Raw genomic sequence first — 15,464 nt, 5'->3', positions numbered from 1 at the left:
TTAATTTAAATTCATTTGCTTTATTCTTCTTTATTTCATTTAAATTCTGATTAAAATTTCTTTTTAAAATAATTAATTAATTTATCTTTATTTTCATCTCTTTCTTATTTTCAGTTAAAGTATTACCTATTTTACAAATACATTGCATTTCACAAAATAATATATTAACAAATGAATCATGTATTACATTTATATAATTATACACAAATTTCGACTACCATAATACGTACATGTGTCTAGTGTGGTAGTCGAAAAGCATGTAAAAAACTGTATTCAAATATATTTTATGAATAAAGAAAAAAAAAATTGGAAACAAATTGATCATAGGCCATTCTCACACGAAGATTATTTAATCATGTTATGTACTAGTCGTTACCTAATTTTGAGTGACGTAGCATACGTGTCGCTCGTGAGTATCTGCCATACTATTTAGCTAGTATTCGATCACAACGCGACCCGTCGAAAACGGGTTTGACGTCAATTGAACGCTGCTGACCCTTATTGCATACGCATCTCATAATAATGCCTTAATAACGACCCGAGTACTAAATTGTAACACGAGACTTCCCGAGTTGTTCTTTGTTTATTCATCTAAAACAAAGTATTTTAATAATTCCCCAGTCCAAAAGCTACATAGGCTTGGAAATAAATTCAGTCTCATGATATTTACATTTATTGTATGCTAAAATTTAAATCAGAAATATCAAATATTTTGTTAAGCTATCATATTTTATAATCTGTAACCTACTTCGTAATTTAAATATTTACCTTCAACCTTACTTTTTATTTAAATGTTAATTTTTGCTATTTACTTTAGGAAGGTATCATTACCTTTTTTGCTCTTTTTTGTATTTGCTGTACTTGTATTACGTGTATTAAGTTGATTCATATTTTTACTATCTTTTTTTTATATTATATTATGGCGATATTGCCAATATGGATAAATTGAATTGCATATTCCATTCATGCAGCTGGAAATAAAAAATGAAATATATATTATTAGTTAATTTTAATGCACTGTGTAATGTTATTCATTTATACTTGTTTATGTAATAGCCCAAGAAGCGTTAAAAAATTAATAATAAAAATGGTACTTGATACCGTAGTATTAAGTACCTTGGTACTTAGATACCTTAGTACACTGACGGGTGGATTGACACTTAAATACCCACAAAATTTCCAACCAAATATTCCCTTTTCCACCTTCAATGTTAGTGTAATTGAAAATTTTACATATAAAAATTAAAAAATTTATAATATATATTTGCCATAAAATAACCCTTACCGACACCGTATAAGGGAACTTAGTATCATTGTGTTATACTCAACATAACTCAAATAAAATACATGCTTTAAATACATATATTCCACTATTAAAATACATGTGTTAAATACACGCATACCCCAACTAAAATACGTGCGTTAAATACATACATATCTCAAATAAAATACATGCGTTAAATACATACATATCCCAAATAAAATACATGCGTTAAATACATACATACCCCAAATAAAATACATGCGTTAAATACATACATATACCAAATAAAATACATGCGTTAAATACATACATACCCAAATAAAAAAATGCGTTAAATACATACATACCTAAAATAAAGTACATGTGTTAAATACATACATACCTAAAATAAAATACATGCGTTAAATACATACATACCCTAAATAAAATACATGCGTTAAATACACACATTCCCCAAATAAAATACATGCGTTAAATACATACATACTCTTGGCTAAATAACTCGTAAGAAAATTACTTTTATCTTCCACCCGCATTATTATGGGAGATTTTTTCATAAAGATATCGCATGTGGAAACATGGTATTAAAATACTATGTATGTAAAAAACTCATTTCCTGTACGAAAATATGTTTTCACGTAAAACATACTGTTGTCCTTGTGGAATTAATGTGTGACATTATAATACGAGAATTGATTGATAAGCTCCCCAGAACACAAGGGAAAACAACAGCTTTTTTATTTCACATATTTTCTTTCTACCTCTGCACACTTATTCCGACAGTTTCAGAGGGCCATTATACCTTCATATATCAACTTTATTGTTTTAAATAAATTAATACCTAAAATTACAGACATCTCAAAAACTAAACCATTGACGACATCTACGCAGGGCGGTAAGCACTTTTGCGCAAAACCGGGATCGAAATCCGACCTCGGCAATTTTTTTTTTGTTTTTTGTGTATAGGTTATTTTACAATTTTGTTTTATTTAGTTAATTGCAAAAAAAATTCTACACTAGATACATTTTTAAGTATTATTTCACCCGCCATGCTAGGTATGTCCTTGTGTTATGGCTAGTGATGTTTACAAATTTAAATGTTTCATAATATGCATAAAATAATTCTTATAAAATTATTCAAATCCGATTTAGCTATAAATATTTTAAACGATAATTTAAGTAAGAAATTTAAACAAGGAATGTGAGATACATATTATGAAGGGAGATTAGGTGGTTAGATTGTAGAATATATGGGGGTTATGATTGAAATGTATTGTAGATGTAAGGGTGCTTAACGTTATTTGTGTTTTGAAAGTATGGAGTTGGGTTTCGATTTTTAAGTTATCAGGGATGATGTTGAAGATTTTAGTTGCTATGTAGATGAATTGTCTTGGTAATGATGTAGTATGAAGTTTCAGTACGTTGTAATGTCGGTTGGTTATAGTTCTGCTTGTGTGATTGTGTTATAAGAGTGTTTTGTTGTTGTATTTGTATAAGAAATATGTTAGCATGCATTTTAAAGAATTAATAATGGAATTTAAGTTGCATTTGTTGGTTGTTATTTCTCACAGCATCCTTTATATCTGAACAGCCATTCAAACCTTCATTTTTCTCTCTTCCTGTTCTCCTCCCATTGTTCAACTATCTCCGTCCAGTTGGATCATTTATTCGCTATCCCATTAAAAAACAAATAGAAAACCTCGAATATTTTGAGGTTTCGGGCCAATTTCTTTGTTATTTATTTTAAAAAACATAAACAGTCTTAATATTAATATAATATACGGCGGAGGATGGAAAAAAACAGACCATTAATTAATGTTCACAGGTGATTGATTTGAAAATATACAACTAAGTATTTAGTGAATGTAGACTAATATATAAAAAGCGGTTCCATTATAACTCAACACGGTGACAATTCAACACACTTTTAAAAAGTGTTATACAGTCATTAGAAACGATGAAATAATTATTTTTTTAACCTAACCTAACCTAACCTACTTAACCCAGTTAATAAAGTTTTTGTTTATCACTTTCCATGACTTTATATAACTTTTTAAAGATTTGATGAATTATCATTGTGATGATTTATCCGGTCACCATAAAAAGTAGAACTAAGTAAAAAGTATAAAACAAATTTAAAAAATGGAAGTAGAACAAATGTAGTAAAGCTGTATAATTCATTATAGATCAATATATGTCTTTATAACTATACAGGATAGCGTGGGAAACAGTTTTTAGCTTTGGGGTGGGATGGGGAGGGAAAGGGATTAGGGAATATTACCGCTAAGTGAAATAAAAATAAATAATAAAAAAAGGTACAATTAATTTAATCATCATGATTTTGTGTTATTCACACCTCAAATTTGATATAATGACCTTCTGTAACGATAGAACTAGCAATGAATATGTCAGCATGTATGTCTATATTTGCAAGTTTTTTGCTGTACCAATTGGAGGTTCTGTTCATAAATTAATTTTGATTAGAATTGGTTTTACAATTTTTAATATAAAAAAGGGTTTTCTGTCTGTTACATCTAGAAGGTGCGTGTACATGTATTTTGTTTGACCAACTCCGGGCAGTCAACGTTTGATATACAATATAAGTTATTTACCATACAAATAACTAAACCTCTTTAACCCATAAAATAATACTTTAGATTCTGCCAGTGGCATTTACAGCAATAATGTTCGTCATGTGCGAAAGACTTCTACTTGTGTTCTCCTCGCCTCGCCACACCACAGCAAATAACACGTCAGTTTTTACTTCCACGGTCTACGGTTTCGCCATGACTGAAATAATGAGAAATATGTGGAAGGCTGATTCTTTTTAAAGCGTTTTTGGCTTTTGCATATTCTTCTTTTGAATATTTATACTACCAAAATTACAGATAAATTTTTTACTTTGATGTGAGATGATAAAAATAATGATAAACGGGCGCAATTTAACATTTTAATGGCCAATTGTATTACCTATGTTGGATGATTTTTGAGGTTATTTAGATTGTGGAAAACAGGTTATTTTAGATCGAAATAAAAAAGGAACACAAAGCTCTATTGTGACCTGAAATATATTTGAGGCATTTGATGCTCGCGTCTACCTAGATCTTAAGATGTTGCCATTTTGTATGAAAACAAGATTTTTTTCTACTGAATCTTTTAACGTAGGTACAGAAGGGCTGTAATACTATTTATTCCAAATTGTTAACTTTAACCCCTCGAGTCTAGACAATAAAATGCCATATTACAAAATTCGATGTTGCAATATAAAATCATGACCAACATTACTGTTTGTCCTGAATTATTAAACAGAATTGATTTTAAAGTGCCCATACCACATGGCACACGTTCGTTTGTTTGCCTTGCCGTGTGTTTAATATACACAAACATTCTCTTTGATGTAGATATTTTAAATATTATAACGAAAATAAATATAAAATTTATTCATTTTTCAACTAAACCAAACTACAAAAAATGTAATGATATATTATGTGATGACGTGTATTAATGAGTATTTCTTGTTATAATTTTATAAGTAATATTTGGTAATTGTTAATTTTTAAATACTATATATTTAGTTTAGTGAATAAAATCTATAATTAGTTTCTCAGTTGGGTGAGGTGCACTTGAATAAACCAACCACATTATAAACTGTTGTTTTCCATTAAATAAAATTTATATGATAAGAGATTAATTTAAAAATAATACGGCTTTAAATTCTGTTTAAAATTTTTGAACTTTAGTAAACTTATATGGTAAACTTTTAAATGCAAAGAGAAAGCTCGGTGTTCTTTCTTTCGAAACTGTTTATTACTGTCATATACCTGGCCATGTTAGAAAAGAAGACGCAACTAGTTTTATGGGGACGTGTCATTTTGTGACAGATATAGCACAACGTGACTCAACGGCGTTTGATGTGTACAATTTTCTCCCCCTACACCAGGGAGTGAAATATCTGTAGGTAATTTTTATTTATTTATTTTATTTATTTTTATTTAAGTACATAAAACAGGCATGGTGCCCAAAAATTTAAATACATGGATGTTTAAATACATAATAATAACAAAATGATAATAACAAAAATAGTAACAAAATGAATAAGCTAAATATGCAGAAGTAAATAACAAATAAGAAGTAAAAGGTAAATACAAATGTGTTCATAAACGATTTGTTATTGTCACACCTGTACTGGTGAGACACTTATTAGGTAGGTACAATGTTGCATCTCTTTAAATAAAGGGCTTCATCACAATATCAGCTTAATATGATTAAAAGTAATACATTTTTTTGAAGTGTTTAAATTGGTCATTAAAAATGTCTATTTCATTATTAGAGCCATGTATAATGTTATAATTTCTTAATGTTCGCGGTACAGTAGAAAAATATCCCGTATTTGTGTGGTAGGCTTTAATATAGAAAATGTCTTTCTTTTGTAATATTTATGATGCTTGGTTTATTTTGTTTGTATGGAGTTTAAAATAGCTATCTCTGTCTATCGGTGTCTGACTGCGTAAAAATTAAATACTCGTTAATTATTTGACACCATTAACATAAATTTAAAATATCTACTAGTCAGAAGTTGTATAGTGTAGATATTATCAATACCGCTCTTGTGAAAAAATACCATTCATAATACATTATTTCCGATTGCATTATTAAAAATCTTATCCAGTGTAAATCACCAGATCTGATTAGCTTGGTAATTTTCAACCTTCCTCTACCATTTCTCTTTTCTTTCTATTATTCCTTCAGTCTCCCAAAATACCCCAAATATCACTCTTTAGAGACACGTAGAGGTATCGCTCTGATTAAATATTTTTATCTCTTAATAAACAAATACATATCTAACAGTGAGATTCTGTCTCCCTCTCGAGAAAGTCACCATAACCTCCTTTATTGTAAAGTGAACCGCACCAGTTTGTTCATGAACTCACCCGTGGGGAGAGTCAAGTACTTCATAAGTTGATCAAAAGATTGATATTTTTTTCAATTCCTACAACGCTTTTACAAGGTTTTTGTCACTGCAAATAATTGTAAGAACAGTACAATTATAACGACTTAGAACCCAATCTGTAATGTTTTTAAAACATATTGTACAAATTGAATTTAATAAATAAATGGGTATTTTACAGTTCCACTAGCTCCGGACTTTTGTGTGATATTCACATTTAAACACAGACATTCAAATTGATAGACTTGTCCTAGCACGAAATCTGGAGTCAAAGCACGTGACCATATTTTTAGCACCAGGAGGGTTCGAGAATGTTTTGAATAAACTACGACATCAGTCATACATTGACCGCAGAAGAGCCCACATTTAAATAAGCATAATCCGCAGAGAAACAAAGTTTTCTAAAGTAACGCAACGCTAAAAATGAGTAAATTAAAAAAACATTTGTAAAAGTATCTAACTAAATACTGTAACAAAATATTCAATTGTGGACACAAGCGACCACTTTCTTTCCCCAATTTATGATTTGTAGTTAAGTTTTTTAAGCATCCAGCAATTTGCACGCCTTATTAAATAGGATTTGTATATCGTGAGTTGGTTCCCCTTTCCCTGATTGTCGGGTGGTTAAGCTCCATAATATAATTTATTTTTAATTTGGTTAGTTTATAATTTCCTAATATTTTAAATTAGTTCCTAAAAGATTGTAATTGATGCCTCTACGTATTTATAATGTGCACTAATCTGAAAGCATGGCAAATTTTTTTAGTCTATGCTTCAAAAACAGAACTACTTGTCATTGTGCTTTTTCTGTGTCTATTGTCAAATACTGTTGTTTTTAAATTTGGCATCTGCAAGGTTGAATAATTTTCGGCTCCTCACAATTTGATTAACGTGCCGCTTGATGAGACTAAAATCTGCTGCGCATATTGCATGGGCCAGACGAAACCTTACGATTGCAGGAAGGGATCTACAACAGATTAGTGCACGTTTTTATCATACGTTTAGGCAATTCTTGACCATAATCTTTGAGGTGACAGTAATTTGTCAGTTATACTTTCTTGGGTATAATTAAGTCCGTGTTTTTTTGGCTATTTACATGCTCCGACGACGGTTCTATCAATTTGGATGTACATGCATTTAAACATATTTATGTTTAGCGTAACAAGTAAAACCATTCTCCCTGTCCTGATATACCTCATCCTCCCCTTAACCTAATTTAAAAAGAATACGGTCTCGGAGGCTTTGTGTTGGATAACATTCCTTTATTAAAATGTCGCGTCGGGTTTTCTCAGAAGAAACATTGTAATGGTAAAATGACTTAAAATCCTTCCTCACCAAAATGTATTACCAGAAAAATGGTTGCATGCTACTCGTACATACAAACTTACATTTAATTTTAACATCGGTAGATGGTACCTAACCTACAATTACTTAAAAGTATTTCTGTGAAATGTAGATGTCGTGTCCAAAAAAGAATGTTTCAATTTTTTTCTTATTTAAAAAATCAAAACCAAAATTGCCTCCGAAATACTATCTACTTAATTATGAACCACACATATTTCATGAAAAATTATTTTTAATTTCAAATAAGCAATCATACAATTTGTCAAAAGAAACGTGACTATCTCAAATACAATTATTTTTGCAAGTAGGTACAATAATAAAAAATTACGATACGAATGTACAAATTAACAAGAAGTTTTCAGATATGACATAAGAATCTTTACTGAGCCATTGTGATGGCCACCATCTTGTAAAGAAAGGGGGAACGTACAAACAAATTTACGGACAGGCGAAATGCAAAACGGTCGAGTTAAATAGTATGTCGCTGCGCTCAGTAAATTATTGTATTTTATATAAATTACGAGAGAAGGAAAGGATGATAAAAATAATGAAAGCAGGGTATAACAGGGGTTGGCCCAATGGAGTGCCTTATGAATACCTGAGGCGTATGTGCGGTGTATAATCGTGTGAGATTGTGTAACCATGTATGATCGTGTGAGAAATGTGGAGATTCGCAAAGAATTCGTGGCTGATGTAAGCGTAATGAGTATGTTTAAGAATGCGACTCTTAGATGGTTTATGCATGTAGAACGAATAAACGAAGAAAGAAGTTTAAGTGAAATATACTGCGCAAATGTTAATTGTAAGAGAAGTCGGGGACGCCCGAGGAAGACATGGCAAGATCGAGTGTACCAGTTGGCCCATGTCAAGAGTCGGAATAACAGAAGGAGTACGTTTGAGATGATGTATGAATGTGAATGAGGCAAGGAGTGTGTGCCCAGATCGAGTTGTTTGGTGGTCCGTCCTCTCTGCCTACCCCTGAGAAACGACGTGATGGTGAGTTAGTTATTTTTTTTAATTATTTTATGACATATTAATCATCCATTTACAGTAACAGATTTCTTAATTTACCATTCCTAACGATCGAGAAACGTGTAAAAAAAGTTTTAAATATATTTAATTTATCGGTATCTAGAAATTAAAGTTTTATATTTATTTAAATTATCGGTATCTAGAAATTTCATTCTAGTACACCACTCCTCTTGTCAAGCATGATGAAAAACAAGTAAAGCTTATACAGGGTTTTCCAATAAGAGGTGTTATTTTGATATTCAATCGTAAAAGATCAATGGTTTCGTTACATGTGTTGCACGTAGCGCCGTTTTGTTGAAAGTAAATTCCAATTCCGGCCATAAGAAATCATGAATCATCTCTCGATAGCGCAATCCGTTCAACTGTTGCTCGAGCCTCATTTTCGAAAAAGTAAGGTCCAATGACTTGTTCAGAACAGTCACACGTTGAGGATTGAGAGGCTTTTCAACAATAACTCTTAGGTTTTACAAGCCCCAGATGCGACAATTTTGCTTGTTGACGAAGCCACCGAGGTGATATTAGGCTTCATCACTCAAGATGATTTGTATTTGATTCACTCAAGTGAATTTTAATAATTTCAATGCGTTGTTGAAGCGTGTGTCGTTCTATTTTTATTAATCGCGTAGTTTCTACTTGTCAAATGTTGAAAAATGACAGCTTCAAAAGTAACATCTACCGAAATAGCGGGTAATTCAAAATATTCAAAATATCCTCTTATTGGGAAATCCTGTATAATGAAAGTCTCTTCAATTTTTTTTTCTTTTTAATAAAAAAGATAAATATTCCCGGGTTACTGATAACTTGATAATATTTGAAAATCTCTTACTACTACCATCCAAAGCGAAAAAATGTCGCTTGTGTTGTGATGGAGGACTTAGCCAGCCGAGGGATCGAAAACACTACGCCTGGGTGGGACCCAAACGCGATGTCAACTCAGCCACCGACGCGACCGGTCAATTATTAGTCATTCTGTTTAATATGAAACAGAAAGCCGTTTTCTAATAGAGTGAAGGTAAATTCGTAATAATATCGAAACGAGTGTTCATCTATCTGCGTTGGTCTTAATAATATAACTGGACAAAATGCAAAAATGTGATAACTTCGAGATCGTGACAAAACATTGATATTTTACTTCAAGCTTTTTTAGGATACCTATCTATTATTTTGTTAATGGCCTTTTCAATTTCGTTTTTAACAGGAATGCGAATAATTTGAAGAGATTTTGTAGTAAATTAGCAATATTTTCAGGAAGTTATCTCCGTATGACATGCCAAGCAATGACGTGTATTTTGCCGTAGACTTATCGTATCTTAAACAAGAAGTAGCGACAAATACGGCTGACAATTTCAGACACGTATTATTTAACGTAGGTCTCCAATTTACCTTTATATATTGATGTCAACCAGCGGGTTGCCAAGGATTTCCGGAAAATCTTGATTCAAATTGTGTAAACCCAGAAATCTGTTGACGACAGTTTGCTTGTCACATCGAGCTTAAGAAAATAAAAATTATATGTACTTAACTAACCATAAAACCACCTCGTGATTTCCTCACAGGGGTAGGCAGAGAGGACAGACCGCTACACAATTTTGTCTTGGCACACATTCCTGTCTTGATTCAGATTAAGGCGAAGCTTAATGCCAAAGCACTATTTTGATTAATCTTTATAACGAATTGGTGTACCTACATTATGAATACCAAAAAATATGCTACAGATAAATTGAAGGTTTTCCTATAGCTTCGCTTGAGTAGAAAACAAATAAATACATAAATTACTCAATAAAAAATATAAATGTGAACTACTAAAAAAAATATTTTTTCAATAGAAATGTATGAACTCATAAAGGAAACAACTTTTAAAAAAATACAGTACTATAGCTAAGATTATCTGGGACAGTTTCACTCGATTAACTTTTTTGCTTTCTTATAAAATTATTTACAAAATAAATAAAAAGCAGTTTTTTGCTTGAAATCGAACGTTTCTAGACTCCGTTTGTCTCCATTAATACATCGTCTCATACTATTATTCTTGACGTAACCCGAAGTATTTGATTAACTTAATCGTGGCGTGTCTTCTTGAAGCGTCCCCAACTTCTTTTACCATTTACTTCCACTTCATAGGTTTTCCTGAAGCTTCTTTATTTTCGCATCCTTTCTACATACCCAAAACATCTGAGCGACCCTTTCTTGACTCGTCCTTTAAAAAGGAAAGGTGCTAATTTAATATAAGCTGATTAAAAATGCTAATTTCGGTTGTGACTCTGTTTGTAACTCCGGTACAACGAACTACAGAACCTTTGTTTTAAATTTAAGTGTCATTTTCAAAATTGAAGGATTTGTGTGAAAAATGCTGACAAGCAACAAATTAGGTAACAATGATAAAATATTTTCAACAGAAAATTATTTGCATTGACATTTTCAAAATTGTCACTATCCGTTATTTTTCCACTGGCATGCGCTATAAATTTTACAAATTTGAATCCAATCTCATATCCCTAAATGCTTACAAATGTTAATGTACCTAACTATTGACGGCCGGCATAGTCCAGTGGTAACGCATTGGACTGCCATTCCGAAGGTCGCGGGTTCGAACCCGGCGTGCGCAAATAAATTTTATTTGATTAATTTGTGTTATTTCACAATTAATTAATTAAAATAATATATAGTATATTTGCGGCACGTTCCAGAGTGGAAGATACTACCAGTATCGCCCTGGTGTAAGACCACCATTCAGAATTGAAACGTTGCTCCAAATGGCTTTAGCCGTGTTTAGTGACTAGATCTGAATAGCCAGGTACTTCCCCACCTTCCTCTTTCCCTTCCCCACTTACCTTCAGCCTCACAACATCCCCCAATTGGGGATGCCATAGTCTCACTGGCTCCAGACGGGAGCAGTTGGGACTCTTGTGAGGTAGTCACTATAAAAAAAATTTAAAAAAAACTATAGTTTGAGTGAGATTCTTTTAGGTTCGGTATGACGGGTCATATGGTTCCTCTCGGGTTCTTACAAAGTTTCAACTTAAATACCACTAGTAGTTCTAGGTACAGACATTCAAATTCATAGACCAGCCAATCAGAAAAAGGGTAAAACACCAAGATGCGCAGATCGGGAAGGCGGCGTGACCGTCCCACTTTTGGTGTTTTGTCAATAAATGAATCTGATAGTATACAAGCAACTCACATTGTAATATCAATATTCAGTCCTCGAAAATAAAATCTACTTACGAATTCCTAGTCCTTTAAAAAATGGCGCGCTGATTGCTGGCTGCTTAAAAAACTTGACTACAAATCCCAAATCAGGTAAAAAAAATGTCGGGCTTGTTTACGAAATTGAATATTTAGATAGATTATATAGTTAGATACTTTTACAAATGTGTTATAATTTACCCACCTCACTCAATTTTAGCGTCGCTACACCAAGCGGTTCGTTTAAAAACGAACATTCAGCTCCTGTGCAGAAAAGTACCACAATATTTGCCATACTTTAGCCAATTTTACTTACTGCGCATGGCTTGATTATTTCAGTTTGAGTTTTTTAACTCTTCAGCGCTCAATGTATGACTGATGTATAGTTTATCCAAAGCACTATCGAAACCTCCTGGGGTAAAAATAGTATTTTAATTTGGATGTCTATGATACCTACAGAATATAAAATGAACAAGAAGAATTATTCCATTATGAAACCCATCGATCATGGCTTAATAAGAACAGAATCCATTTTTTTCTACTACAAGACTGAGAGATTTATAGTGTCAAGTGATGAAATGGATGGATGGACCATTTGGAATTGTATGTCGCTACATTTCACATACACATGTCTATTATTATATATACACCAAATTTGGACAAGGGTTCAACAACCGGGGCACTTGCCTAAGGCCTGATATCTGAAGTGTGCCAAAATTGATCGGAAATTGGGAAAACATTTATTTATTTCTTAGCCAGTCGAGAGATTGGTTGTAATTATATACCTTCACTTTAATATAATTAAATTTAATTAACATCATTCCTCAAAATATTAACAAGGAAACATATGAACTGATTACTGCGGTTTAAAGCCGATGAATCCACCGAGAAATGACAAGCTATCGCTTAAGGCGATGCCATACGTAGTAATGCAAAATCATATGTTTTTGGTTTGAAAATTTGGTCGTCTAGAAATTTTTCAGATGCTTTAATTAAATACTGCGAGTAGAATACATCTTGGCCTTTAAATTAATAGAGTATTTTTTAGATAAGTCTTTTTATAAGCCCAGAAAAAAATAATGTATAAGGCCTATGAAAATTGCTTTAAAGTTCAAAATCTCCTACTTTCGAACCCATTTTCGGTTATGATTTTATTGTATAATGTGGAAAATTAAGTTATTTATAAAATGAAAGAAAAAAAATTAAATATTTATGCCTGAACATCCACAAAATAAAATAAAAGGCACTTTTTGGTTATGTTTTTTTCTTGCATAAATCAAAACAGGCGGGTGGTGTTAAGCGGGAATTCAAACCTTATCGCCATTTACGTAAGGGTCGTTATTGATAGCGGCTCAACTTAAAATATTACACGACTTAGCTTAACACCATCCTGTTTTGATTTATGCAAGAAAAAAACATAACCAAAAAGTGCCTTTTATTTTATTTTGTGGATGTTCAGGCATAAATATATTTTTTTTTCTTTCATTTTATAAATAACTTAATTTTCCAAATTATAAAATAAAATCATAACCGAAAATGGGTTCTTAAGTAGGAGATTTTGAACTTTAAAGCAATTTTCATAGGCCTTATACATAATTTTTTTCTGGGCTTATAAAAAGACTTATCTAAAAAATACTCGATTATTTCAAAGGCCAAGATGTATTCATAAAGCATCTGAAAAATTTCTAGGCGACCAAATTTTCAAACCAAAAACACATGATTTTGCATTACTACATATGGCATCGCCTTAAAGGTGCAAAATTATATTACTGCAAATCAGCAACGTAACGCCTTTTTCAACTTACACACCAAAAGCCTAGCTTTCATTGGCTCCGCCGCTTTCTTAGTACAGTTTGGTCATAACCCGGCAAAAGTCGACATGCTTCCATTACATAACTCTCTTTTTTTCTATTATGTATGATTGTACTGAATTCGTTGGTGTAATTTACAAATATTTTTAAAATTGAGATAGGTATGTAGTAAATATAAAATATCACATTAGACCTATTTGCTGTGTGGTTAATGAGGTGACATTGATACGCAGTGATCACCATTAAAGATTGTAGTTTTTCTAACACTCTTTTAAAATAATACATTTTCGGACAGAAGCAATTTCACTGACTTGGTTTTTCTACACAATATTCTAAATGATGCATTTGATAGTACAGAATTGCTTGCATTGATAAGCTTTCGGATTCCACTACGTAATACTAGAAATCAGAACATATTTCAGTGAAGAAATTCTGAGAAAAAAATCAAATGTCCTTGTCGTAGGTAATTTTATTTGAAAAGGTTGTTTATTATTTTATGTATTAAAATCATCGTGTTCAGGGTCAGTACCTATTTCACTGTTAATTTTATAACTGATTTTTTTTAACTAATAACAAATTAGCAGTGAAAGGATGGGATATGAAACACCACCCTAGGTATTCTCGGATTTCTAAATAATTTTATGATTCTTATTTATTTTATAACCGTAATTTTTTAAGGAATTACATCAATTTCCACGCAGGGGTTAGGTTGAAAGGTAAGTGGCCCAATTACTCTATCTGAACACACGCTCCTTGCCTTATTCACAGTTAAACATCGTAACATACACACTCTTTTCTGTTTTTCTGACTCTATACATGGTCCGACTCAAGTATTTGCTTCACTTTAGCGTGACATGTCTTCCTCGTGCGTCCCCGACTTCTGCTACCATTCACATTCATGTAATATATTCTCTTTACACTCTTTTCTGCGTTCATTCGCTCTTCCCTGTCAATCTTTTGCTCATTAAAAAAAAACATATAAATTTAAATATTGAATATTAACATTAAATTTATCATAAAATTAAACATTTTTTGTTGTTTTACGCCTAATTTTGTTTTGACTCTCATTTATTTTAAGAAACTTTACTACATTTGAACTTACCTACAAGTACTTCTCGTAATATTAAATCACTGTGTGTATTTTTTGTGAAGTCCAAATATGTTTCGAATAATTAAAATAATCAATCAAGTGGAAGACATTCTCGAACACGCCCATCACTATTACAACTATCTTGTTTGTCCATAAATTGTCTGAAATGGGGTTCCATCTCTCGAACATTTGACCTTTATTTGTCAATCAAGTGACAGGACCAGTAATTGTTTGTTTTTTAGGCCCCTACTCAACAACAAAGACATGTTATAATGAATTTTCCCTTAATCTGGTACATTCCTACATCCCTACTAGATCCAAGACATGTGGAAATAAAACATAGTTAGACAAAAATAAACTAATCAACATTATTTCTTTTTACTTAAATCAATTCAATTTATTCAAATAACTACTTCAAATAATTACGAAAATACAAAACGTTTTTTTTTTTACTCGTGGATCAAAATCAGTTTATCTTTTCACGTTTATATTTGCATTCACTAGCATCACTACTGTAAATTTAATAAAAAAATATGTATTTAATCAATAACACTTAGTAATACATAGCTTTACAAAATGTCAATAAGAACTTTACTAAATCTTAATAATAACTTAATAAAACTTAATAAAAACCTAATAAAAATTTAATAAAAACTTAATAATAACTTAATAAAAACTTAATAAAAACCTAATAAAAACTTAATAAAAATTTAATAATAACTTAATAAAAACTTAATAAAAACCTAATAAAAACTTAATAAAAACCTTATAAAAACTTAATAAAAACTT

The 15,464-nt window shown here is 31.5% G+C and overlaps 1 protein-coding gene across 1 annotated transcript in view; it reads left to right on the top strand.

The window, feature by feature from the left end:
* Positions 1 to 15,464, top strand: part of LOC149411690 (uncharacterized) — a 139,190-nt gene that overhangs the window by 35,759 nt on the left and 87,967 nt on the right. The window lies entirely within an intron of this gene.

The sequence above is a fragment of the Hesperophylax consimilis genome, chromosome 25, assembly GCF_061612785.1.
Source record: "Hesperophylax consimilis isolate HC1 chromosome 25, BYU_Hcon_1.0, whole genome shotgun sequence".
Taxonomy (NCBI): Eukaryota; Metazoa; Arthropoda; class Insecta; order Trichoptera; family Limnephilidae; genus Hesperophylax; species Hesperophylax consimilis.
This window is presented reverse-complemented; position numbering and strand designations above follow the sequence as displayed.